The 24,814-nt window shown below is 40.4% G+C and overlaps 1 long non-coding RNA gene across 1 annotated transcript; it reads left to right on the top strand.

Moving 5' to 3' along the window:
• The first annotated feature begins 22,205 nt into the window (after positions 1-22,205).
• Positions 22,206-24,595, top strand: LOC124859209. The gene is made up of 3 exons (XR_007036030.1): positions 22,206-22,546; positions 23,745-23,785; positions 23,922-24,595. It is a non-coding gene; the product is annotated as an uncharacterized LOC124859209 (long non-coding RNA).
• Positions 24,596-24,814: the final 219 nt, after the last annotated feature.

Below are 24,814 nucleotides of genomic sequence, written 5' to 3'. Positions count from 1 at the left end.
TCAGCATACCACCAAGAAGGACGAACCACATCCAACAGGATTAACTGTGGACGCAAGAGGAAGCTGTCTGAAAGGGATGTTCGGGTGCTAACCCGGATTGTATCCAAAAAACATAAAACCACGGCAGAATTAAATGTGCACCTCAACTCTCCTGTTTCCACCAGAACTGTCCGTCGGGAGCTCCACAGGGTCAATATACACGGCCGGGCTGCTATAGCCAAACCTTTGGTCACTAGTGCCAATGCCAAACGTCGGTTTCAATGGTGCAAGGAGCGCAAATCTTGGGCTGTGGACAATGTGAAACATGTATTGTTCTCTGATGAGTCCACCTTTACTGTTTTCCCCACATCTGGGAGAGTTACGGTGTGGAGAAGCCCCAAAGAAGCATACCACCCAGACTGTTGCATGCCCAGAGTGAAGCATGGGGGTGGATCAGTGATGGTTTGGGCTGCCATATCATGGCATTCCCTTGCCCCAATACTTGTGCTAGATGGGCGCGTCACTGCCAAGGACTACCGAACCATTCTTGAGGACCATGTGCATCCAATGGTTCAAACATTGTATCCTGAAGGTGGTGCCTTGTATCAGGATAACAATGCACCAATACACACAGCAAGACTGGTGAAAGATTGGTTTGATTAACATGAAAGTGAAGTTGAACATCTCCCATGGCCTGTACAGTCACCAGATCTAAATATTATTGAGCCACTTTGGGGTGTTTTGGAGGAGCGAGTCAGGAAACGTTTTCCTCCACCAGTATCACGTAGTGACCTGGCCACTATCCTGCAAGAAGAATGGCTTAAAATCCCATTGACCACTGTGCAGGACTTTCATTGTCCAACCTCTTTATGTTTAAGAACCAAGCTTTACCTGAAAGATTTTGGAGTGAAGCCAAATTAGTTTTAAGTAATTAAAACAGCAATTTGTATGTGTTCAACAACCAATTCACAATGCAAATCAGAAGGGTGGATAAGACATTATTTTAATAAAATAATATTTTAAAGAGCACAACCTCTTATATGAACCATTCTTGTGCACAAGAGGGCAGGAGGTTCAAAGGGGGCAATGAATTGCATGGCGGGCGATGAACAAAGAAAACTGCTCTCGGTAGCATCTTCGGGTACTTTCTGCTCCCTGGATTGGCATGCGAGAAGGCGTGTGATGGTGGCGGATTGCTGTCCTCCCACAGCGCAGTAGAAGAATAAGTTGCTTCACACAATATAATAAGAGACACTGTTTCTTCTGGGGGAGTCCCTGGTTTAGATCCTTGTTTCTGCAGAAGCTCAGAAAGAAAGGTTAACCTGTTAAGCCTGAGTACACTAGTACCAGTATGAAGAGAACGATGCAGAGCAATGCCCATTTCTCGTTTTCTCTAAAATTAGATCAATCGCCAACCAGGTTTTTCTCCCTTCTAAATGCTTCAAAGAGAAGGCTTAATGTTCATAAAACAATTCCCCAAATGGGTTTTGCACAAAACGTTTTTGTTTTACAGCAATTTAAACACACAAGATGAGATTTAAAGGTCCTTCGGACTTGGCTGACTGAACAAAACGCTACAGAGAACACCGTTCTTTTGAAGCGACCCCCCATGTCCGGTATCATTAGTGTTACGTCTCATAGCTGGTCTAGGGGATATAAGACACCAACATAAGATGACATTTAAGATGTTAATTTTCTGCCATACTTTAGCCCTTTTTTTTACAGACTGTCATTTAATTTAGTTCAAATTCAATTCAATTCAAAAATAGTTTTATTATTAATCCCAAAGGAAAATTGAATGTTGTCGTAGCTAATATATGCAGGTTTCTTCAAAGAGCTGTTGAAGATTCTGATGGCTGTGGGCAGGATGGATCTCCTGGTGCAGTCTGTCTTACAGCAGATCTGTAGAAAAGCTTTTCTAAGTCCTTCTCTCTGATGCTGCGACCCCAGCGGATAATGGCAGAAGAGATCACACTCTCCACAGCAGACTTATAAAAGATATGTAGCATTTTGCTGCAAACACCGAAGGTCCTAAACTTCCTTAAGAAGTACAATCTGCTCTGTCCCTTCTTGTAAATGGCTTCACAGTTGCATCTCCACTCCAGTCTGTTGTTCAGTCTCTCCAGTTGCATCTTCACCTGGCTTCTTGAGACACACATGGAAGGAGGAGACAAAGGGAGCATCAGCATCTTCTGACCTGGTTGAAGGCAAACATGTAGAAGCAGAAGATTACATGGCTGCGTGGAAGATAAAACATTTGAGGTGTGACAGGAAAGCTGTGGATCAAAGGAGGGGGGGATGTATGTTTGTCTGTGAGCAGGAGAGGAGGATGCTGAGCTTGTTTCTGAACTTGTTGAGCTTTCTGTGACCATCTTCTCACAGTTCTCTTTATTACAGGTTGCCTCTAAACATGGGGCTTATATTTTAGGCAGAGAAAAACAAGATTGTGATCTGATTTGCCTAGAGGAGGTCTTGTTTTAGAGATGTATGATTCCTTGTCATTTGCATAAAACAAATCCAATGTTTGGTTTTCTCTGGTAGAGCAGGTGATAAACTACTTAAACATTAGAAGTGTTATGGTGTGATTAAAATCCCCATATATTGCCACAAATACACTGGGGTGTTGTGTCTGTAGCTTAGCAACAAGTAAGCTGATGGCATCACAAGCAGTGTCGGCAACAGCTGATGGTGGAGCATAAGCCCTTGCCGAAATAACATTGGTGAACTTTCTGGGTAAAAAATATGGATGAAAACCTACTATCAGTTAAATATCTGGACGGCAGAGACGACACTTCACAATAACATGTCCTGGATTGTACAATCTGTTGTTGACGAGCACTTCTAGTGTTTAATATATTTATTGAATTTTCACAATACATTATAAAACAACAACCCACCCCACAAACAACTAATACCCCAGTATAAACTATCACCTACCAAGGTAATCACAAAAAATTAAGACCATGAAAACATCTGTCGCCAGAGTTTTAAACCCACTGCTCAACCAAAGCTCCAATGGTCAGCTATTCCTGGACCTGTGTCGAGGGTTCATTGAAAAAATTAAGTAAGATTTCCAGACTGTGAGAAACCTATTGTCGGAACCTCTCATCACATACCTAATTTTTTCCAATTTTAAGTTGAGCAGTACATCTTTTATCCAATGCGATACTGTGGGTGGTGCAGCCCCCTTTCATTTTTAAAGAATTAGATGCCGTGCCAACAGCGTTGAAAATGTAATAACCTTGTGATCCCCGATAGGTAAACCTAAGCCTTCAGGAGTAATCCCAAAAAGCAGCATGAATGGGTTTGGGGCTATCTTGATGCCAAGCACAGCAGATAATGCTTCACAAATACCACCCCAATATACTGGTATTTTGGGGCAATACCAAAACATATGTATTAATGTGGTTTCCTCGGATTCACATCTGTCACATGTAGGATCAATTTTAGAGTAAATTCTGGCCAGTTTAGATTTATGCAGGTGTGTCCGGTGCACAACCCTGAACTGGATAAGGGAGTGTCTCGCACACATAGAAGATCCATGAATTTTCCCTAAAACATCATCCCAAAATGCCTCACTGATTGTAGTTTGAAAGTCATGCTCCCAGAACTTTTTAATTGAGGCAGAAGATTGGGTATCTAGATGAGAAATATATGTTAGAATAAATGAGACTGCTTTACTCCTAGTTGGATTAAAATACATCAGTTCATCAAATACATCCCTGAGAGGCTTATCAGGAAACTTGGTTGAAATGGTTGACTTTATAAAATGCCTGACCTAAAAATATCTAAAAAAGTGAGATGCCAGCAGATCATATTTATTGGACAACTGTGCGAAAGAAGCAAACTTGTTATCAACAAAGAGATCTTTAAAATATTTTAGGCCTTTGCTGGTTCATACACTGAATGTAGCATTCTGCATTGAGGGATAAAACAGATTATTAATTGGACTAGAGAGACTCATCTGTCTTATCCACGTTGGTTTGTGTACAGGCTGTGTGCTATGGAGGACCGATCCTGCCAAAATTAAAAATAAAAGCAGCACTATATATATTTTGTTTTTCCTTTTCCTTAGACATGCATTTTCTGTTATGATTTGGGGTTGTTTGGTTTTTGGTTTCTGGGTTTTTGTTGGTCTTATTCATAGTTCAAGTTTTGAATCATGTTTCTCTTTATTTTCCTGATCATGCTTTAGTTTTGTCGTCTTGTTCATGTTTTGTCAAGTTTGGTTTTCGGATCTGGTTATGCTTTTGCTTCATGTTTTTCTAGTTTCTGTTAGTTTGTGTTCAAGAGTCTCTGTTTTGCTCCAGCCACGTTTTGTTCTGTTAATTCGCATCACCTGCACCTATTAATCTGTCTTCTTGTTTCACCTGGTCACACTCCATAAATACACACCTGTTCTGTCATTCACTGCGGAAAGACTTCTCAAACCAAGTCTTGTTTTTTGATCATGCCATGCCTGTCTCGTCTGCCCGTTTGTTGTTTTGTTCCTGCCTCCTGCTGTGAGTGAGTTTGTTATTAAACCTTTTTACTGACTGACATGCTGCCTTCTAGTCTGCATTCTGGGGTTCTATGTCTCACAAGCCTTAGCATTATCATCAAGAAATGTATACATTTTATTTTTCCTTTTCCTTAGACATGCGTTTTCATCAAGAAATTTTAATATTTTCTCTTTCCTTTTCCTTACACATGCCTTTGTTCTTTTTACATTTCCTCTTCTCTCTTTTTCCTTGCATTTCTCCTTCATTATGCAAATAAGGAGGGCTGCCTTCTTCTCTCCAGCTCCTCTACTATTGGTCAATAAACAGGAAGAAGGAGGATCCATGTGCAGGCCGAGGGTGTGTCCCAGCGCCGTAGAAAGAGAGTTACGACACTCCCATTGACTTCTATAGAAAGAATGGAATGCGGAAGTCACGTGGTTCATGGAGCTGCTAATAGTTCCAAACACCAGCAGCTCCAGCATTGGACGTAGTTCATTCTCGGTGCTTCGTAAGGATTTTTTACGGTAAGTTGATGAAAATACAACATTATATTGATATTGTGAGGCTTTAGTTGACTGTTCTGTATCGCAGTTTAGCAATAATATTTTATATCGCCAGGTTTAGTTAATTAAGCATGTTAACTCGCTTGTTGTATTTTAACTGCAGCTAGCTCATTGTAAGCATGGCGGGTTTTAGACGGGTTTATCTCATTGTGTCTGATTCAGCATTTTAAAATGTCCATTACAGCTTACATTCTTAACGTTGATAATTTTCTAATTTTTATTGTAATTCCAACTACTGAACTAGCACATCTTGAAAAATACTGTGATATTGACATGGTTAATTTAGTTAAAGTTATAGATTGTTTGTCAACGACGGCCACATAAATAGGGACATTATCATTAAACGTGATTGTGAAGATGAGTCATTTTTTATTATTCTTTTCCAGGTAAACTACACGAAAATGGCTTAAGTGAACTGCTGAACCTTGTTGCATACAAAGCACCACAAAGGTAACAAAATTTCTGTCCTTAAAAATAATAAGAGCTGAATCAAGATGTCTGAACAAAATGATTTTAACATTTTAAGACCTTCACAAAGTTGGTATTTACAGTCATGGATGAAGTTGAAGTAGATATTAGAATCTATCTCAAGACAGAAAAATAAATTAAGAGTTATTACTGGAACATATCGGCATCAATACACTGTAGAACGGTAACAAAAAATACCTTTAACAATCAAAGGTCTGTGGTAACAGTCAACGTGTTTGCTTAGGGCTTGTTTGTTGGGGTGCAAGATGAGGTTTGACATTGTTTTTTCTTTGTGTTTTTCGCCTGGCTTTTACTTCCAAGATGTCCAGCATTGGCCAGAATTTTTTTTTCTTTCATTAAAGATATGTCTTGCTGCTATTCTTAGTCTCAGCCTGATGAATCTGGTGGTTATTTTTCTTTGCACTTCGTGACATGAAGGAAGCATGCTTTCTAATAGATTTGCTTCTCTCTCTAGAGTATCCATGGCATTTGGGAGCTCCATGACAGATTTATTGGACCTTGTTCTGAAAAGTTTTTCAAGTTTCTGGATCAGACTGAAGGCTTCATGTGATGGCTGACACAGCACCCCTGGTTTGAATTCCTTCAGTATCAATAGGTTACTGTGCTCTCCTTCTGAAGTGTCATCATTTTGCTTAATTGAACTTGAGCATCCATCACAGATGTTGGAATGTTTGATGACTTTATTCACAATGTATCCTGTAAGATGGTACAGAATACATGTTTCGCTGTTGGTGAGGTCAGGAGTATCTGTGTCTCCAATCAGCTGCTCCACACGAAGGCCAGGACTGGGAATTGTCTCCTTAATGTCCAGGAACTCTGCCAGAAGACTGCCGCCATCCTCCTGATAGCTTCCTGATTTTACAGTTGTAAGAAACTGCCCAACTGAGATCGATCTCAGTGCCTGGTGAAACTCCACTGGTGTTGGGACTGGATTCCTTTGCCTTATGCAGCTGAACAAGTTTTCAAGGCAGTCCCGAGTAAACCTGCTTGTCAACACAAACATGTGTGAATGGTCAAGCATGTCTTTCTGAATACCTAAAATTGTAGATGTTGCCATCACAATTCCTGTTTGCACTGGTTTCCAGCTTCCTGTAGGACCTAATCTAAGTCCACTGAAGAGTGCTAACATGTCTTGGAGGAATTTAATAGCTTTGTTGTACTCTTCCATCTTGTGCCTGCTGAGTCCCATCACAGGGTGACGAGAGGACATGAGATCAAACCAGTGGTTCACCTGCTCCAGAAACCAGGCTGTTGTCAGATTAGAGGTGGGTCGCTGCTCCTTCTCCACCATGTATTTATAGTCTTACAAGCTAATAAGCTTCATGATATATTGTGCTGATCTTAGATTAACCTAGCAAGATGTTTCATTTCTCTGGTTTCTTCGTTGTAGCTGCTTTGGACACAGACCTAGTTACATTAACTGAAACCTTTGTCTCATCAGGTGCAAAAAGCCAAAACCCACTAAGCCCAGACTACGTGCCAACAATATTTCGTCATCTAAGTTCTCCAAACAAGCGAAAGAGGATTTATCAAATGGCCAGGTTTGAACACACTCAAGCTCTAAAAAGAAAAAGAGCAGTGATTGATGCTGACAGAGGAGAGACGGGAAAAGCAGAGGACAGACAGGAGGTGGATGTTGATGACCAGCAGGATGGAGGAGAAGACAGACAGGAGGTTGGATTGGCGATGGATGGTACCTGTACCAATGCTTCTTGCCAAGTCACAATTAAAAGACTCAATGAAGAATGTATGAGATTAAGGACTGAAATCTGTAAACTCAAGGGTGAAGTAGATTCATTAACATTCAGTAAAGAAAGTTTCCAAGGCAAAGATAAGAAAGTCAATAAGTTAACTGGCCTGCCTTCTTACTGTAAATTGATTGTTGTATTCTCTTTTATATCACCATTACTTAATGTTAAGTCATGTTTGTCACCTTTTCAGCAGTTTTTACTAACATTGATGTGCTTGAGAATTAATTTACCACTTTTTTTTCTAGGTCATTGTTTTCATACATCAACATCAACTGCTAGTAGGGTTTTTAACAACACACTGAATGTTATGTATTTCCGGCTGTGTAATATTGTAAGGTGGCCAAGCAGAGATCAGATTTTAATTAGTCTTCCCATGTGTTACAGAAAAAACTTCAAAAATTGCACTAGTATTATTGACTGCTTTGAGATATTCATTGAAAGACCTAAAGAGATGAGAGCACGTGCACAAACCTATTCACAATATAAACATCATAATACAGTTAAGTATCTCATTTCCATAACACCACAAGGGGTCATTAGCTTTGTTTCAAAAGGTTGGGGTGGTAGGACAAGTGATAAGTATGTGACGGAGCATAGTGGATATCTTGACCTGTTGTCCCCTGGGGATTTGGTTCTTGCTGACAGTGGGTTTAATGTAGCAGATTCTGTAGGACTTGTCAATGCACAACTCAAGATACCTGCCTTTACCAAAGGAAAAGCACAGCTTCACCCAGAAGAAATCGAGTCGTCGAGAGGACTGGCAGCTGTGCGCATCCATGTGGAGAGAATTATAGGAATTGTAAGGAATAAGTACTCTATTTTGCAAGGAACCATACCCATATCACTTTGTTATTCAGCCTCAGATGGACTCGCGCCACTAGACAAAATGGTGAAAGTGTGTTGTGCCCTCTGTTATCTTTGCCCTCCTGTTGTTCCACCAGAGTGATGACATGCAGAATTAAACATCCCAACCCACAAAGTATTTCATTTTGAAATAAATCTGACTTTTGTTGATAAAATGATATACTTGTTTCATTATTACAATATTTAATGTTTTAAAGGTTTACTACTGAAGAGAAACATGTCACCATTTTTCAATTGTGATTTTAATAACGCACAAAATTAAGACAAGATTAAAAACAAGACAAGAAAATCATCCCACGTCCTCATCTTCCTCTCCTCACAACGTAGATTTTATTTGCAGTAGTTCTACTTGAAATGAAATATACACTGAGAGAAGAGATGGAAAGAGGATAGTAAGGAGGAGAGGAAGGAAGGGAAGGAGAGAGGCAGGAAGAGAGGTTGAATATTCTAATTCCAATTATCTTGTTACAGTACATCAAAATAACAGAATTGGAATTAGAATATCCCTCCTCTCCCACTGCCCCTCTTCTTCCCTTCCTTCCTCTCCTCTTCCCTCCTCATCTATGCTTGTCCCTTTCCTCAGTGTAGATTTTATTTCAAGTATATCATTAGAATAAGAACAATAGGGGATAAAGAAGGCAGGTTAAACACAACTTTAAAAGATCACAAGACAATCGCAGTACCTTAATAAGGTATTTCGACTTAGTTGGAAAATAACCCAAAGTGGGATTACTGGAATGACACCATGTTTATAAGTGGAAAACTCTGGCATCAGAACAAAAGGAAAAAAAACCTTATTCTAAATATTATTGAATATCTTTTTATGTTAGCTTTGTACAATGTCTGTTGCATAACAGTGTAGTTCCTCAGTTTGGCTTTATCTTCCTGCATTCATAACATTTCCACACTTTTGGAACCCTTGTCATCTGCAAGCAAGACCTGTGAAAGTGTCCTCGCTTGCATAGTTTTGATGCACAGATGACTATATCCTCTGGAGCTCCCTGTGGTTCACCACAGTAGCATCCTGAATTTGGCTGTTTCTCTGAGTTTGGGGAGACCACTGTGCGTGGTACCGTGTAGTACTTTCCCAAAAGTTCTGGCAGAAGTCTAGTTTTGATGAACTGCACTACTCTGCTGTACGTCTCACTGAAGAACACGTCATCAAACTGAATGCGTTGTATAAACGTTTCAGTGGGACTCCACACAACAAAGTCACAATACTGTACACCTGCAATACGCATGTGGGCTTGAACTTGTGACATGTATTTGTGATTTGCCTTCAGTGTCATCACATTGTCCTTTTCCACTAGACAGAAGTTTGTGTCAGTGTTACAGCTGTTGGCAAGAGAGCTATTTTTGAGGGTAAAGGGACATTTTATTTCAAGCACACCTTTACCATGGCAGACACATGTAATAATCCCATCTGGCGATGCACCAATCCACGGCAAAGATGTGTTGATGATGAGGCCTGCTGTTGTCACCTGGAAATCTGTGTGATGATCTTGCAACACTTTGATGTATTGTATCCTATCTACTGGCTCATTTAGATTTCCCCATCTAGAAAAATGATGTTACACATGAATTAGATTGACTCCTACTTACAACAATCACAACCTAGAGTATACTACTTCACATCTAAAACCTGTGCATTAGCTGTTATGCAAACATGATCTAATTATGCATTGTATACATTATCTAACTCTGTAATTACCTGACTTTTCGACATAGCAGAAATGAAATAGTGGAAGTGTTAGGACTGGGATCTTATCTTGAGCTTGCATCACTTAAGTCTTTGACGTGTAATGATAATAACTTTGTTACTCTGCAATATCCCTTAAACATTAAATAAAAACCAACCCTGGGTAAACCTGGTTGGTTATGTAGCCTTTCCATATGCACTTCTGTCTTTACCTCACTGCCTCAGTAGAAACTTGACAGGATCGAGGGTAACAAATCCTTTTAATCAAGGATATGGCACTGTCCGTCCTGCCTGCCTCATGGAAGACCGATGCTGTGACTCTGCCTGCTCTTTGCTCAAACCACACCTTGCTGGCTGACTGTTCTCTAGTTGCCTTTTCTACTGAAAATGACTGCAAGATGTTTTGAGCACTGAAGATTAGTTAAATGCAGTTTTTAATGTTGATACATCTGTTTATATTAGTGTTAAGCCAGGGGTCTGCAACCTTTACGATCCAAATTTGCCCTCGGCCCAGCTAAATAACACTCGTTTAGAGCCACAAATGTTACATGACCTTTTAAGTAAAAAGTCGTTTTTTAAAAAGGTCTTCAGGAAAAAAAAAAACATTAGTTGGTTCTTTTTTATTTTTAGCCTATGTTATCAAGACCCATTGTGGAAGATCCAAAAAGCCACTTGTGGCTTTGGAGCCTTAGGTTGCGGACCCTTGTGTTAAGCAAAGTACAAATAGTATACTTAATACCAGTACTTACCCAATATGCATTTACCAGAAGCTTTTACCAAAAGTGTAGTAATCTTATTGAATATACCAATAATATAAAAAATAAGGAAGTGCTTTACAAATTTAGTGAAGAACTAGACAGCCAATGTACATGCCTCTTTTTCCGTTAGCTGAAGATCATCAAAGACCTTTTCACTCTCTACCAGTAGTGATGATAAATCTGCTTGTAATCTTGCATTCGAGAAGAGACTTGTCAGAGGTTGTGGCAAGTTCAGTTGGACAGTCTTTGGTATGTATTTGTCAGAATGACCCGCGATGACAGACAAAATAGCCATTCCGTTGGGATTTCCTTCCTGGACATCACACTCATGCAGCTGTTGGAAGAACCTCGTGTATTCATCCTCTGAAGGGACAGGAATGCTGGGCAGTGTAGTGGATTTTGATTTATTCTTCTTGGTCATTGATATTTTGCTCAGTTCCTCATACTGGATTTGAGATGTTTTGCCTGGAATGACCCAGGCACAGGCCTTCTGAGTGCTGGACTGTCCATCTTTGACATTGACTGCTGCCAGTAGTGCATACATCAGTGCAGCTGCATGGGAGCATGCTTCACCCAATCCTGCTTTACAGGTGCAGTGAGCCATTAGCACTGTCCCATCCTCTCTGACAACAACCCAGGGTTGTGTGGGTGTGGCATTTATGGCCAGAGAGTGATTCACCTGAAGTTAAAGAATGTGATCTATTAGTAAAGTAGAACTAGAAAATACTTATCAAGATGAGTGTGAGACTTTAACTTTCTTGGGACAAGTACAACATATTAACCTCAGGTACTCGGAACCCCCACCCACCTACGTGACTTTTTGCAACAGTCAGGAGCTTGATGTTCGTTCACCCACCCCTTGAAATTTCAAAATTGTTTATTTAGGACCTTAACATCACTCTTACATTAATCATTAGTCCTGCTCTATGTTTCAGTGGATGATTTAAATGATCCTAGCTTACCCCTTTGCAATGCTAACAGTGTTAGCCGCTGTTTACATCAAGCATAAAGATCAGTAGAACACGACTTACCTTTGCTTTACACAAGAATATTTTCTTGTTCTTCTGATACCATATTTTCGGGTCAATGACCCAGCCAGCCGTGAAATATCGATAGGCATCCGTGCTTTTAAAAGCTTTCAGACTTTCCCCGGTGTATGAAGACGGGTTGTGTATCAGATATACTGGTCCTTCTCAAAATATTAGCATATTGTGATAAAGTTCATTATTTTCCATAATGTAATGATGAAAATTTAACATTCATATATTTTAGAGTCATTGCACATTAACTGAAATATTTCAGGTCTTTTATTGTCTTAATTCGGATGATTGTGGCATACAGTTCATGAAAACCCAAAATTCCTATCTCACAAAATTAGCATATTTCATCCGACCAATAAAAGAAGAGTGTTTTTAATACAAAAAACGTCAACCTTCAAATAATCATGTACAGTTATGCACTCAATACTTGGTCGGGAATCCTTTTGCAGAAATGACTGCTTCAGTGCGGCATGGCATGGAGGCAATCAGCTTGTGGTACTGCTGAGGTCTTAAGGAGGCCCAGGATGCTTTGATAGCGGCCTTTAGCTCATCCAGAGTGTTGGGTCTTGAGTCTCTCAACGTTCTCTTCACAATATCCCACAGATTCTCTATGGGGTTCAGGTCAGGAGAGTTGGCTGGCCAATTGAGCACAGTGATACCATGGTCAGTAAACCATTTACCAGTGGTTTTGGCACTGTGAGCAGGTGCCAGGTCGTGCTGAAAAATGAAATCTTCATCTCCATAAAGCTTTTCAGCAGATGGAAGCATGAAGTGCTCCAAAATCTCCTGATAGCTAGCTGCATTGACCCTGCCCTTGATAAAACACAGTGGACCAACACCAGCAGCTGACACGGCACCCCAGACCATCACTGACTGTGGGTACTTGACACTGGACTTCTGGCATGTTGGCATTTCCTTCTCCCCAGTCTTCCTCCAGACTCTGGCACCTTGATTTCCGAATGACATGCAGAATTTGCTTTCATCCGAAAAAAAGTACTTTTGACCACTGAGCAACAGTCCGGTGCTGCTTCTCTGTAGCCCAGGTCAGGCGCTTCTGCCGCTGTTTCTGGTTCAAAAGTGGCTTGACCTGGGGAATGCGGCACCTGTAGCCCATTTCCTGCACACGCCTGTGCACGGTGGCTCTGGATGTTTCTACTCCAGACTCAGTCCACTGCTTCCGCAGGTCCCCCAAGGTCTGGAATCGGCCCTTCTCCACAATCTTCCACAGGGTCCGGTCACCTCTTCTCGTTGTGCAGCGTTTTCTGCCACACTTTTTCCTTCCCACAGACTTCCCACTGAGGTGCCTTGATACAGCACTCTGGGAACAGCCTATTCGTTCAGAAATTTCTTTCTGTGTCTTACCCTCTTGCTTGAAGGTGTCAATAGTGGCCTTCTGGACAGCAGTCAGGTCAGCAGTCTTACCCATGATTGGGGTTTTGAATGATGAACCAGGCTAGGAGTTTTAAAGGCCTCAGGAATCTTTTGCAGGTGTTTAGAGTTAACTCGTTGATTCAGATGATTAGGTTCATAGCTCGTTTAGAGACCCTTTTAATGATATGCTAATTTTGTGAGATAGGAATTTTGGGTTTTCATGAGCTATATGCCAAAATCATCCGTATTAAGACAATAAAAGACCTGAAATATTTCAGTTAGTGTGCAATGAATCTAAAATATATGAATGTAAAATCTTCATCATGACATTATGGAAAATAATGAACTTTATCACAATATGCTAATATTTTGAGAAGGACCTGTATGTATAAGTCGTGGAAGGAAAAATCTGGAAGCCTGTCAGTTGATGAAAGGTGTTGAAAACAGTCTGCAGGAACTTCGTATGGATCGCATCCAATAACAGCAATTTTTTCATTGTATCGTTTAAGTTCGTGGGGATTTAAATGAGAACGATCCATTCTGGTCTGAGCTTAGCGTTCGGTACTCAACATGGAGGTAGCAAGGTAGCGTGCGTGATGACATCATCCTCCTGAAACCCATCTATAGCGTTAGCTCCGGAGGGCTGGGCGGCTGTTCGGTACCGTAACACGGTGGTGCAAGCCGTAGTCCGTCCTTGCGGCTCGGCTTGTAGAAACAACTTCTCCACCGGGATCTCTCCTCGATACAGTTTTGCTTCTGTTGTGCCTCGAAGAGAAAATGTAAGCAACTCTTACACCTTAATTTCCCCTTTCATGAATGAAAATACCGGATACACAGACAGTATTTCATTCTACTTAACTTTGCATATGATCGATTATCGTATGGCTTTGGATCCAGTTGAATTTATGTCTTTTTGCCAGCAAAAGACATCAGCGCACTTTCCTCTCCTATCCAGTTCCTATGGAAGGCCGCGTGGAAGAGAAAGATTTGTGGAAAGGTGGGGGCTTTTATTTGGGTAATGGCGCCACAGGAAGTCCGCAGTTACCCCCTTTCCTGGCTGTGCTGGAAGAAGGTTAATGCACTTTATTTTGAAAAGTTCCAGGAAAGTATGTACCGGAGTTTTAGTGTTGACACCCATGGCTGTGGTCCCAACACTTCCTTCATCTCTGAAATTATAATGGCACTGTTAGCATAAAGATTAGGTAAAACATTTTAAATATATTTAACACGGTTTGTACCAAAGTTTACTTTAGAACTATATGTGTGATCACTAGTCAGTGGATCAACATGCAGTGGAAGTTCTGCTGGACTTCTCATTGCAGGATCCTTCCTCCTCTTTGGTTCTGGGCGATGAAGAAAAAGGGTTGGAACGGCATCAGCCCTCAGTCTCACTTGGCCTGACTGTGCCCTCACAAACTGTCCTTTTTCAAAGTGTGCCTGTAAAGTGATTTATTTATTTATTTTCTTGCACATTTCATTAGGCCCTTGTGCATTTTCCAGTGCAGTGTGCAGATTGAACTTACAGCACATAGTTTCCTGTTGTTGTGACCTCTGGTGATGGTGAGGTTGCTTCTACTGACTTGAACCAACCATTTTTTCCTTCTTTCAGGATCTTTTTGGAAGCCATACATATGGATTCCTTTCTCTGACCGATTGGTGCATCCAAATGCAGCACACCCAACCATGGTAGCCTGCTGAACCTACAGAGGAACACATTTACTTTTTTTTGCCTTCTAGCTATGATATTGTTTCTGTATTGTTTTCAGGGATGTCAGCAGATGTGGTGACTGACTTCAAAAGGAGCTGCTGCCAATGATGCCAAGGAGGATGAACCCTCATTCGGACTTGGGCACACTTGTCCAGATTTGATCAGATACAGTTTATTGGTGCAGATGTAATTAATAAACTGTATAAATGGTAGTGCAAGTACTTATTTATTAAAGCTAGTTTTGCATTTTACATATCACAATAAATTGTTTGGTCATTTATTTTTGCACAATTCAGTTGTTTTGTCATCTAATACGATTTTAACTACATTTTGAATTAAATGAACATTTTAGTCAATGAATTACAATTTTACAACAGTTGTCAGACTACGGTCACAATCAACTCTGTTGTAGATACAAGTACTCAGTTCACATGACAGCAAGAAAATAGTATAATTATGTCTTCTACAAAAATTAAGAATTCATCCCAGGTCTTCAGTCATATTTTCATACAGTTACATATTTTCCTCATTCATTTAAAAATGATAAAAGTTTTAAATAAAATTTTAATTCTGCTCATTTTCCATCTGTAATATTTGGATTTTTTTTTTTTTTAAATACATAGGCAATAGATCTTTCCACGTAGTATAGGATGTAGATCCGAAGGTAAGTTTGATCAGAGCTCTTAACCGCTGGCACAGAATAGTTATAGCATCCCTGCTAGCATGTGCTAGCATGCGGAGGAGATCAGAAAGAGCATGTATATTAGGTATTGTTACTTCTGTTTGGATTTTCAAATTATGATTTAGTAGCCAGTAATCAGTTCATTATTATTTAATTACCAAAAGTCACAGGAAAGAGTGAAAAAATTTGCTTTTTGCGTTATGTCGCGCCTGAAGCCGTTCATCCTGACTGACACCGCTGAGATGTTTGTAACTATTGAGAGCTACATGAACAACATGACCGCCTATCGGCGAGTTCAAAGAATGTCGTAACTCTCTCTTTCTACGGCGCTGGTGTGTCCCAATTCAGGGGCTGGATCCTTCCAAGTCCATACTTGTCGGCCGATTACGTCACAGCGCGGCTCGGAAGATCTGTCAAATGCTGCAGACAAATGTGTCCTTTTGCCCAATTTGAAGGATGTGTTGTGAGTTTCCTTCGCGGCCCAGCTTTTCCCATGATTCATTGCGGGTCGAAGCGGTTTGGTCAAGCCATGGCGGACCACAGTGGCAAAAGCTGTGAGTAAACTGTGAAAAATCACACTTTCTGTGACACAAATGAACTTTTACAATGTTTTTAGTGCGGGAATATAACTGTGTAGACGTGAAAAATCTGCTTGATTTATCAAGACATCGCTTAATTTCAAACGTGCTCCGACGTGTTCGGAGTTTTCCGCTCCTGCCGTATTAACTCCCGGCTTGCCTCGCCAGCCCTACCGGCGGTGGGGCAAGCTAGCCCGGTAGAGATCTGACCGGACTATCGGCACTAAATTACTGCTGCCAGTCATCACAGTGAACGTTAAACACAAGTGATTTCTAACAGTTTATGTTAGTATTATTTTAATGTATTGTGTCATTTGTTCATGTAAGTCGATTTGACATTGCAGGTGATATTAAAGTTAACCTGAATAAATGGACAATTTTATGTAATCCTACCGTATCGCTGGAGAGTGTGATTGAGAATAAATAAGCTTTTAAATATTCATTTTTGATGAAGAAATGTGCTATATGTGTTTTTAAAAGTATATAATTATAATTCAGCTAGCATTATAATTCTTGATTCCAGGTACAGCTGAAGAGAAATACACATTCAAATGCAAGCAAATCTCAGTAAAGAAGTGAAAAGTTTGAAAGAGCTTGTTTTAGGCATTTGCATTGAAATATTTTAATATGTTCTGCAAATTAAGACAAATGTAAAATTAAAAAATACTTTTTTTACACTGATATTAAGCAAGATGTTTTTTTGTTGTTGTTGTTTTTATTGTTTAGGTACAAAGGAGCAGACGGGCCAGTTTATTAAGCTCAGGGGTGAGAATGACCACCTTTTTACTGAAACTAAAAACTCAGCCACCGTAGCTTGGAGGTACAATAACAACATTCTTTGCAGTCAGTTTCTGTCCAGTTTCGAAAACTCCTATCTTTCTAACTTTCATAAATATCCATCCAGTGATTAACATACTTCTTTTGGTTTTCCCTCTTTCCTTTTGCTTGTTTAGGATAATTCTGGAGAAGATGGGCCAACAGGGGAAGGTCACACCCTTGCAGGCCCAAAGAAAAGTGGGACAATATGAAAAGGAAATATAAAGTATGTTCAGAAGTTCTCATGTCGCACACAAATAAAAAATATTTCTAAAAGTCTCATTGGTTTCTCTGTTTAGTCAACACTTTTTTTCTTCCTTCTAACTTTAGGATTGCAAGTATCCAGGGTCAGGAGAGGGAGTCAGTGAAAAGCCCACTGCTGCTACTTGGCCCTGGTTTGTCCTTACGGATGAGGTGTTGGGACTGAGGTCTTCCACAACACCTCCTGTCCTAATTGCCTCCATCCCTGAGGACACTCCAGAGCCAAGCGGAGTGGTGGGCAACCAGACGGAGAAGGAAGACAGTGAGCCAGCAGGAAGAGGTCAGAAAAGAAAGAGGGACAGAGATGATGGATTTGATCAGGGAGGACATGAGGGCACAGAGAATGGACAGACTGTTTTCCATCTTAGAAAGAATGCTACCGAAATAAGGTGCTATATAAGAAATACATAAATATGTTTTGTTCAGATAGTTTCTTAAAGTTTTAAGCTGTTCTAATACATTTCTACATTGTTTTTGTCACCAATGTATTTTATTTCCATTTGACCTAACAATACATCAACTTCATTTAAATTTCTAAACACAGTTTATTTTGAAAATTACAAATAGCACTTTAAACAGAATGTGGAAAAAAAATAATTCAAACAGATCAAGATTACAAGACACAAAAGGCATAAAATAAAACTGTACAAGTATTACCAATGGCAACAGTAGGATAAACCTGAGTGATATATATATATATATATATATATATATATACACAGTTCCTGGAACACCTTTTCAACAGAGCAAAGAGGTAGATGTCTTTCTGAACAGAAAGTCTCTGGCGGTGTGGCTAAATCTCTCGCAAGGTCAGAGACATGGATGGGACGCTGCAACTGAGACCTGTGGTTTGTCTTTCTGGATGGTGAGCGAAGCATCACACAGGTGGTCTGCAGATGTCTGTGATAACTCTCTCCGCTGTCCACGTCATCATTAAGTTTAAAGGGCTGGCTGGACCACATCACTTAGATGTAATCAGGGATATGCAGAATTAGAAGTTGGTGCTCACAAAATATGACAATTAGTTATACCCCTAAAACATTAATCACATCTATAATATATATATATATATATATATATATATATACACTGCTGAAAAAAATAAAGGGAACACTTAAACAACACAATATAATTCCAAGTAAATCAAACTTCTGTGAAATCAAACTGTCCACTTAGGAAGCAACACTGATTGACAATCAATTTGACATGCTGTTGTGCAAATGGATTAGACAACAGGGGGAAATTTTTGGCGATTAGCAAGACACACTCAATAAAGAAGTGGTTCTGCAGGTGCGGACCACTGACCACTTCTCAGTACCTATGCTTTCTGGCTGATGTTTTGGTCACTTTTGAATGTTGGTGGTGCTTTCACACTGGTGGTAGCATGAGACGGACTCTACAACCCACACAAGTGGCTCAGGTAGTGCGGCTCATTGCGAGCTGTTGCAAGAAGGTTTGCTGTGTCTGTCAGCGTAGTGTCCAGAGCCTGGAGGTGCTACCAGGAGACAGGCCATTACACCAGGAGACGTGGAGGAGGCTGTAGGAGGGCAACAACCCAGCAGCAGGACTGCTACCTTCGCTTTTGTGCAAGGAGGAACAGGAGGTGCACTGCCAGAGCCCTGCAAAATGACCTCCAGCAGGCCACAAATGTGCATGTGTCTGCACAAATGGTTAGAAACCAACTCCATGAGGATGGTATGAGGGCCCGACGTCCACAAATGGGGGTTGTGCTCACAGCCCAACAAAGAGCAGGACACTTGGCATTGACTTTTTCAAAAGAGATTGCATATATGTTTCTCCCTGGTCTTAAAGAGTCATAAAAAGTCTTAAGATTTTGTTATCTCTAAAGGCTGTACATTTTTACATCATATCTCTTACATGTCATTTAGTTACAGTACAGACCAAAAGATTGGACACACCTTCTCATTCAAAGAGTAGTCTTTATTTTCATGACTGAATATTGTAGCTTCACACTGAAGGCATCAAAACTATGAATTAACACATGTGGAATTATATACTGAACAAAAGAGTGTGAAACAAATGAAAATATGTCTTATATTCTAGGTTCTTCAAAGTAGCCACCTTTTGCTTTCATTACTGCTACGCACATTCTTGGCATTCATAGTCATGAAGATAAAGACAACTCTTTGAATGAGAAGGTGTGTCCACACTTTTGGTGTGTACTGTATATATATATATCAATTCAAATTCAAAAATACTTTATTAATCCCAAAGGGAAATTAAATGTTGTTGTAGCTCATTATGAAGGTTTCTTCAAAGAGCCGTTGTAGATGCTGATGGCTGTGGGCAGGAAGAATCTCCTGTAGCGCTCCATCTTACAGCAGATCTGAAGAAACCTCTGACTGAAGACACTCTGTTGTTGTAGGACAGTCTCATGAAGGGGATGCTCAGGGTTCTCCATAATGTTCTTCATTTTATGAAGAATCTGTCTTTCCAAAATGATCTCCAGAGGTTCCAGAGGAGTCCCCAGCCTTCTTTATCAGCTTGTTGAGCTTTTTTAAGTCTCTGGCTCTGATGCTGCTTCCCCAGCAGATGATGGCAGAAGAGATCACACTTTCCATAACAGACTTATAGAAGATATACAGCATCTTGCTGCAAACACCAAAGGACCTAAGCTTCCTCAAGAAGTACAGTCTGCTCTGTCCCTTCTTGTAGATGGCTTCACAGTTGCATCTCCACTCTAGTCTGTTGTCCAGGTGAACACCGAGGTATTTATACTCCTCCACCACCTCAACTTCTTATCCCATGATAGAAATAGTTTTTGACTTATTCCTGTTTCTCTTAAAATCTACAACCATCTCCTTTGTTTTAGTCACGTTCAAAATGAGATGATTGTTTCCACATCATGCCACAAAGCAGTCCACCACCTTCCTGTAGTCAGCTTCTTGTCCATCTCTGATCCACCCCACAACTGCAGAATCATCTGAGTATTTTTGCAGATGACAGGAGTCTGTCTTGTACTGGAAGTCTGAGGTGAACAGAGTGAAAAGGAATGGTGAGAGTACAGTCCTCTGTGGTGCTCCTGTGCTGCTGACTACCTGGTTAGACTCATAACCCTTCAGTATCACAAACTGTGGTCTGTTTGTCAGGCAGTCTTTGATCCAGGAGATTGTTGAGGCCTCCACCTGAGTCTTCTGGAGTTTCTGGCAAAGCAAATCAGGTTGGATTGTATTAAACTCACTGGAGAAATCAAAGAACATGATCCTCACAGTGCTGCTGGCTTTGTCCAGATGACAGTGGGTTTGTTGAAGCAGGTGTATGATGGCATCTTCAACTCCAACTCCACAACGATAAGCAAACTGAAGGGGTCCTGATGGTTTACTGTTTGCTTACTCGGGTGGGCCAACAGGAGTCTCTCTAGGACCTTCATGTTGTGGGATGTCAGGGAAACAGGTCTATAGTCATTGAGGACTGATGGGTGAGTTTTCTTTGGTACCGGAACAAGACAGGAGGTCTTCCACAACACTGGAACTTTCTTCTGGGCCAGGCTAAGGTTGAAGAGGTGCTGCAGAATCCCACAGAGCTGCTCTGCACAGGCCTTCAGGACTCTAGGGATGACATGATCTGGACCTACAGCCATATTCCGATTCAGTTTCTCCAGTTGCATCTTCACTTGACTTCTTGAGACACACAGGTGGAAGGGGGAAGCAAAGGAAGCATCAGCATCTTCTGATATGGTTGAAAGCAAACATGTAGAAGCAGAAGGGTCTAGGGCTGAGGTGGAAGATAAAAAATTTGAGGTGTTACTGGAAAGCTGTGGGTCCTGTGGGTCAAAGGAAGGTGGAATGTCTGTTTGGCTGTGAGCAGGAGAGGAGGATGCGAAGCTTGTTTCTGAACTCAACCTATTGAAGAATGTGTTCAGTTCATTGGCTCTGTCCAGACCTTCATCGGTCCGATCATCCCTCTGCCTGAAGCCCGTGATCTTCTTCATCCCTGTCCACACATCTCTGATATTGTTTTGCTGGTTGATTGCTCTCCAGCTTCTTCTTGTACACCTCCTTGCTGTCACTTATCTTGTCTTTAAGTGGCTTCTGTATACTCCTCAATAATTCTCTGTCTCCCTCTCTGAAGGCTCTTTTCTTCTTGTTAAGCAGGTCCTTCAGGTCACTGCTGATCCAAGATTTGTTATTGGGGAAGCATCTCACGGTTCTGGTGGGGATGGCGTTATCCACACAGACGTTTATATAGTCGGTTACACACTCAGTCATGGCATTGATGTCCTCTCCATGTGGCTGGCACAGTGCGTCCCAGTCTGTAGCCTCAAAGCAACCTTGCAGAGCTTCTTCAGCTTCCTGTGACCATTTTCTCACAGTCCTCTTTATTACAGGTTGCCTCTGAACAAGGGGCTTATATTTCGAGCAGAGAATAACAAGATTGTGATCTGATTTGCCTAGAGGAGGTCTTGTTGTAGAGATGTATGAGTCCTTGACATTTGCATAAAACAAATCCAATGTTTTGTTTTCTCTGGTAGAGCAGCTGACAAACTGTTGAAACGTTGGAAGTGTAGCAGAGAGTGAAACATGGTTAAAATCACCAGAAATTGCCACAAAAGCATTGGGGTTTTGTGTCTGTAGCTTAGCAGCAACTGAGCTGATGGCATCACATGCAGTGTCGGCAACAGCGGAAGGTGGAATGTAAACTGTTGCCAAAATAACACTGGTGAACTCTCTGGGTAAATAATATGGATGAAAACTTGTTTCCCAACGATCTCACATTGCCCATCATAATCAACAGAAGAGATGGTTTGAACTTCCTCCTTCTCTCTCTTCTCTTAGCTCCTGCTCTGCATCCACGGCGTCTCCTTTTCAACTCATCAGGGATTTGGGGTTGTAGTTGAAGTATTATTTGAGCTTTTGAGATATTAATCAGCTGCTCCTGGTTGTAAGAAACAATCCCGTTGCCATGGCAACGCATCATAACAAATGTCAAAAAAATAGAAAGTTTTAGGAAAAATCCTCCAAGCTGCACAGCATCTGACACCGGAGAGGACAGTTTTACAAAAAAAAAAAACAAAAAAAAAACCAACTGTATCCACCACAAGAGGAATAGTTCCCAAAAAAGAATACATCAGAATCAAAAGTAATAGAGCTACTCCAACCTGCTGCCACCTTGAGCGGCGCAATTCTAGAATTAACTACTACACTGTAAATTGTAATTTTGCACTTTAATTATGTCAACATGTCATTCTGAGTCAGTTTGGCAAGTATTTTATTGAGCTATTGTGATAACACATATTTTTTCATTGAAAACTGTTCAATTACTCAAAAAAGTAAAAAATTGAACTTCGCACAGTGAATTCTGAAATGTTTTTCAACTGAACTATCTCTGCAATTATGGGCGTGTCTAATTTAAAATAAGGCTGCGTCATCACGTTTATCTGACTGTTGGAGACTGGGCAATGGGTGCAGGCAGGCAGGCAGAGAGAGAGACACTATTTTCGCCTCTTCGCATATTTTGGAGTTTTTCGTCGTCATTTGCTATTAAGGTGAGTAAAGTAACACATTTTGACATACTGAATAATAAAATTAGCTAACGCTAAATAACTACTACAAATAACCGAGCCTAGCTAGCTTATGTAGCTTAGCATTCCTGGCGATATGTCAGGGCATGTGCTCCTGGTACACTACACTTGACTGCAATTAGGATTCAGGTAACTTTTAAGATACTTTTCGTTGTCTTGCTGAACATAACTCTCGCCACAGCTAATGTTTTGTGTAATGCACATATTTCCTATTGGAAAAAGGTGCCATGTTGGTGCTGTTTGTAATGGCGTTTGTACAAAAACAATGATTAAATAAACACAGACCGTGCATGGTTCAAGCACATGTGGTGTATACATTTTGTGAAACTAAAGGGCTAGACAGGGCGCGATTTGCGCTGCGCTTGCCGCTGTGTTCAGCGCAAAGTTGAACTATCTTGAACTTTGACCGCAGCTTGCGCGGGACTTCGCAACGCGGTGTGCTTTGCTTCGTGCTTGTGCTTTGCCCATTGCAGCGCGAAACTGCCCTTGCGCGTTGCAAGCCATTAAAAATAAAAGGTAACAATGTAACGGCCATGTTGTCATTGTGCCCATGTGGAGGGGAGTGAATAATGAAAGTACGTTTTGTGAGCAAACTCATTACGGTGAACTATTTACAAGCCTTTATCTTGTCTTGCTTCATAAGTCTGTGTATTTGTACTACTACATGCTATGCGCTAATGGGTTTAGTTAATTAATTATTCATTGTAACCATTTGGCCAGAGCAATAGGTACGGACCTTCTCGAACAATTCTGCCGTATTTTCTCTTTACTGCACCATAGTCCCACCTGTCTCCGTGGTTAATGGGTGAGGGTATATTAATCCATGTTTGTCAGTAGGACCTATTTTTTGTCAATCTGTAACTTTGTGTTGTGGCGTCACACGCATAAAGTAGACTTTTATTCAGTTGAATTTTTCAAATTGCTTAAATTGCACCGTGTATATTTTGTTTCTTTGCAAGTGGGTGCGTTATAGTAATTAATGAGCAATGTGTGAAACTGCCCTGATGCCCTTATATTGAGAGAGCTTTGTATTGCATATGCCTAAAGCTAAAAATATGTAAAAATATTACATTCTATTGGATCACATGGTAATACAATAGACAATGTATTAGGCATTATGCCCACATTACGAATAAATATTAAAATTGTCTTTTTATTTTAGCTTCTTGTGACAGGTCTTTCTGGAACAGTGAAGCTGGACAGGTATGTTACATTTTTCTTGTAATCCATATACATTTTATTGGTGTAAAAATGTAAACGTGCTTGTCCTTGATGTCATGAATTCAATTTACAACTAATGACCAACAATACTTTATTTGACAACTCGTTATTTTTGCAGGCTACTGAAGATGAAGGGGTTTTCTGCAAAGGGATGAAAGTTGGTCTGGTGATGGTGAAAGATGGAGAAGAGATCGTTGACGTGTCTGTGGTCTTGGAGGAAGCGGTGGTCCTGACTGATCTTAAGGACATCACAAGTGCTGTTGCCATGCTCATGGGTCTGCTCTACTGTCTGAACATGGACTACCCTAAAAATCACAAATACGCCTTTGAGGTGATTCAGAAGGTGTTCATGAACATTGGCGGAGGGCAGTGTTCATCCCTTGTTCATGGCCTGAGAAACAGACTTTTGCGGAAGACAATGTAAAACCTCAGTTGAGTTCGGATCTTCATTGTGGACTGTGGCTGATTCAGTTTTTCTAGTTTTTCAGCATTGAATTAGATTAAGATTGTTAAATGGCTCATTACAAATATTCAAATACAAGGATAGTGATAGTGGTAAACAATATGTTGTAGTGTTACTATAGATTTAGATTTTAAAAAAACATTGCTTATAAATATTTGAGCCATTTTGATAGGCTTGGTTGAACTTGACCTGTAGGCTGCTATGGCCTGTTTGAGGTCCTTCTTTCTGAAGAATGTTTTTTTACTTCAGACTAAATTGTCCTAAGCTTCAAAGTGGTTTATTCTATGCATGGCAAATAATTAATAAAAGTTACTCATTTAAAAAAATCATTTTTGAGCAAGTTTCATTGATTTTTATTATGGGGTAATGGGGGTAGATGCTGTTTTCATGTCGATGTCTATATCTCAATTGACTTAATTGACAAATGTTTAAGATGAATCAGATTTAAGAGTTGTAACAACTAATTGAAGTAGTTACATCAAGTAAGGAATTTATATTGATTTAATTCACAGAAATATTGAAGATGAAATATATATCAGTGTTTAAAC

Source organism: Girardinichthys multiradiatus, chromosome 2 (genome assembly GCF_021462225.1).
Source record: "Girardinichthys multiradiatus isolate DD_20200921_A chromosome 2, DD_fGirMul_XY1, whole genome shotgun sequence".
In the NCBI taxonomy this organism is placed as follows: Eukaryota; Metazoa; Chordata; class Actinopteri; order Cyprinodontiformes; family Goodeidae; genus Girardinichthys; species Girardinichthys multiradiatus.
This window is presented reverse-complemented; position numbering and strand designations above follow the sequence as displayed.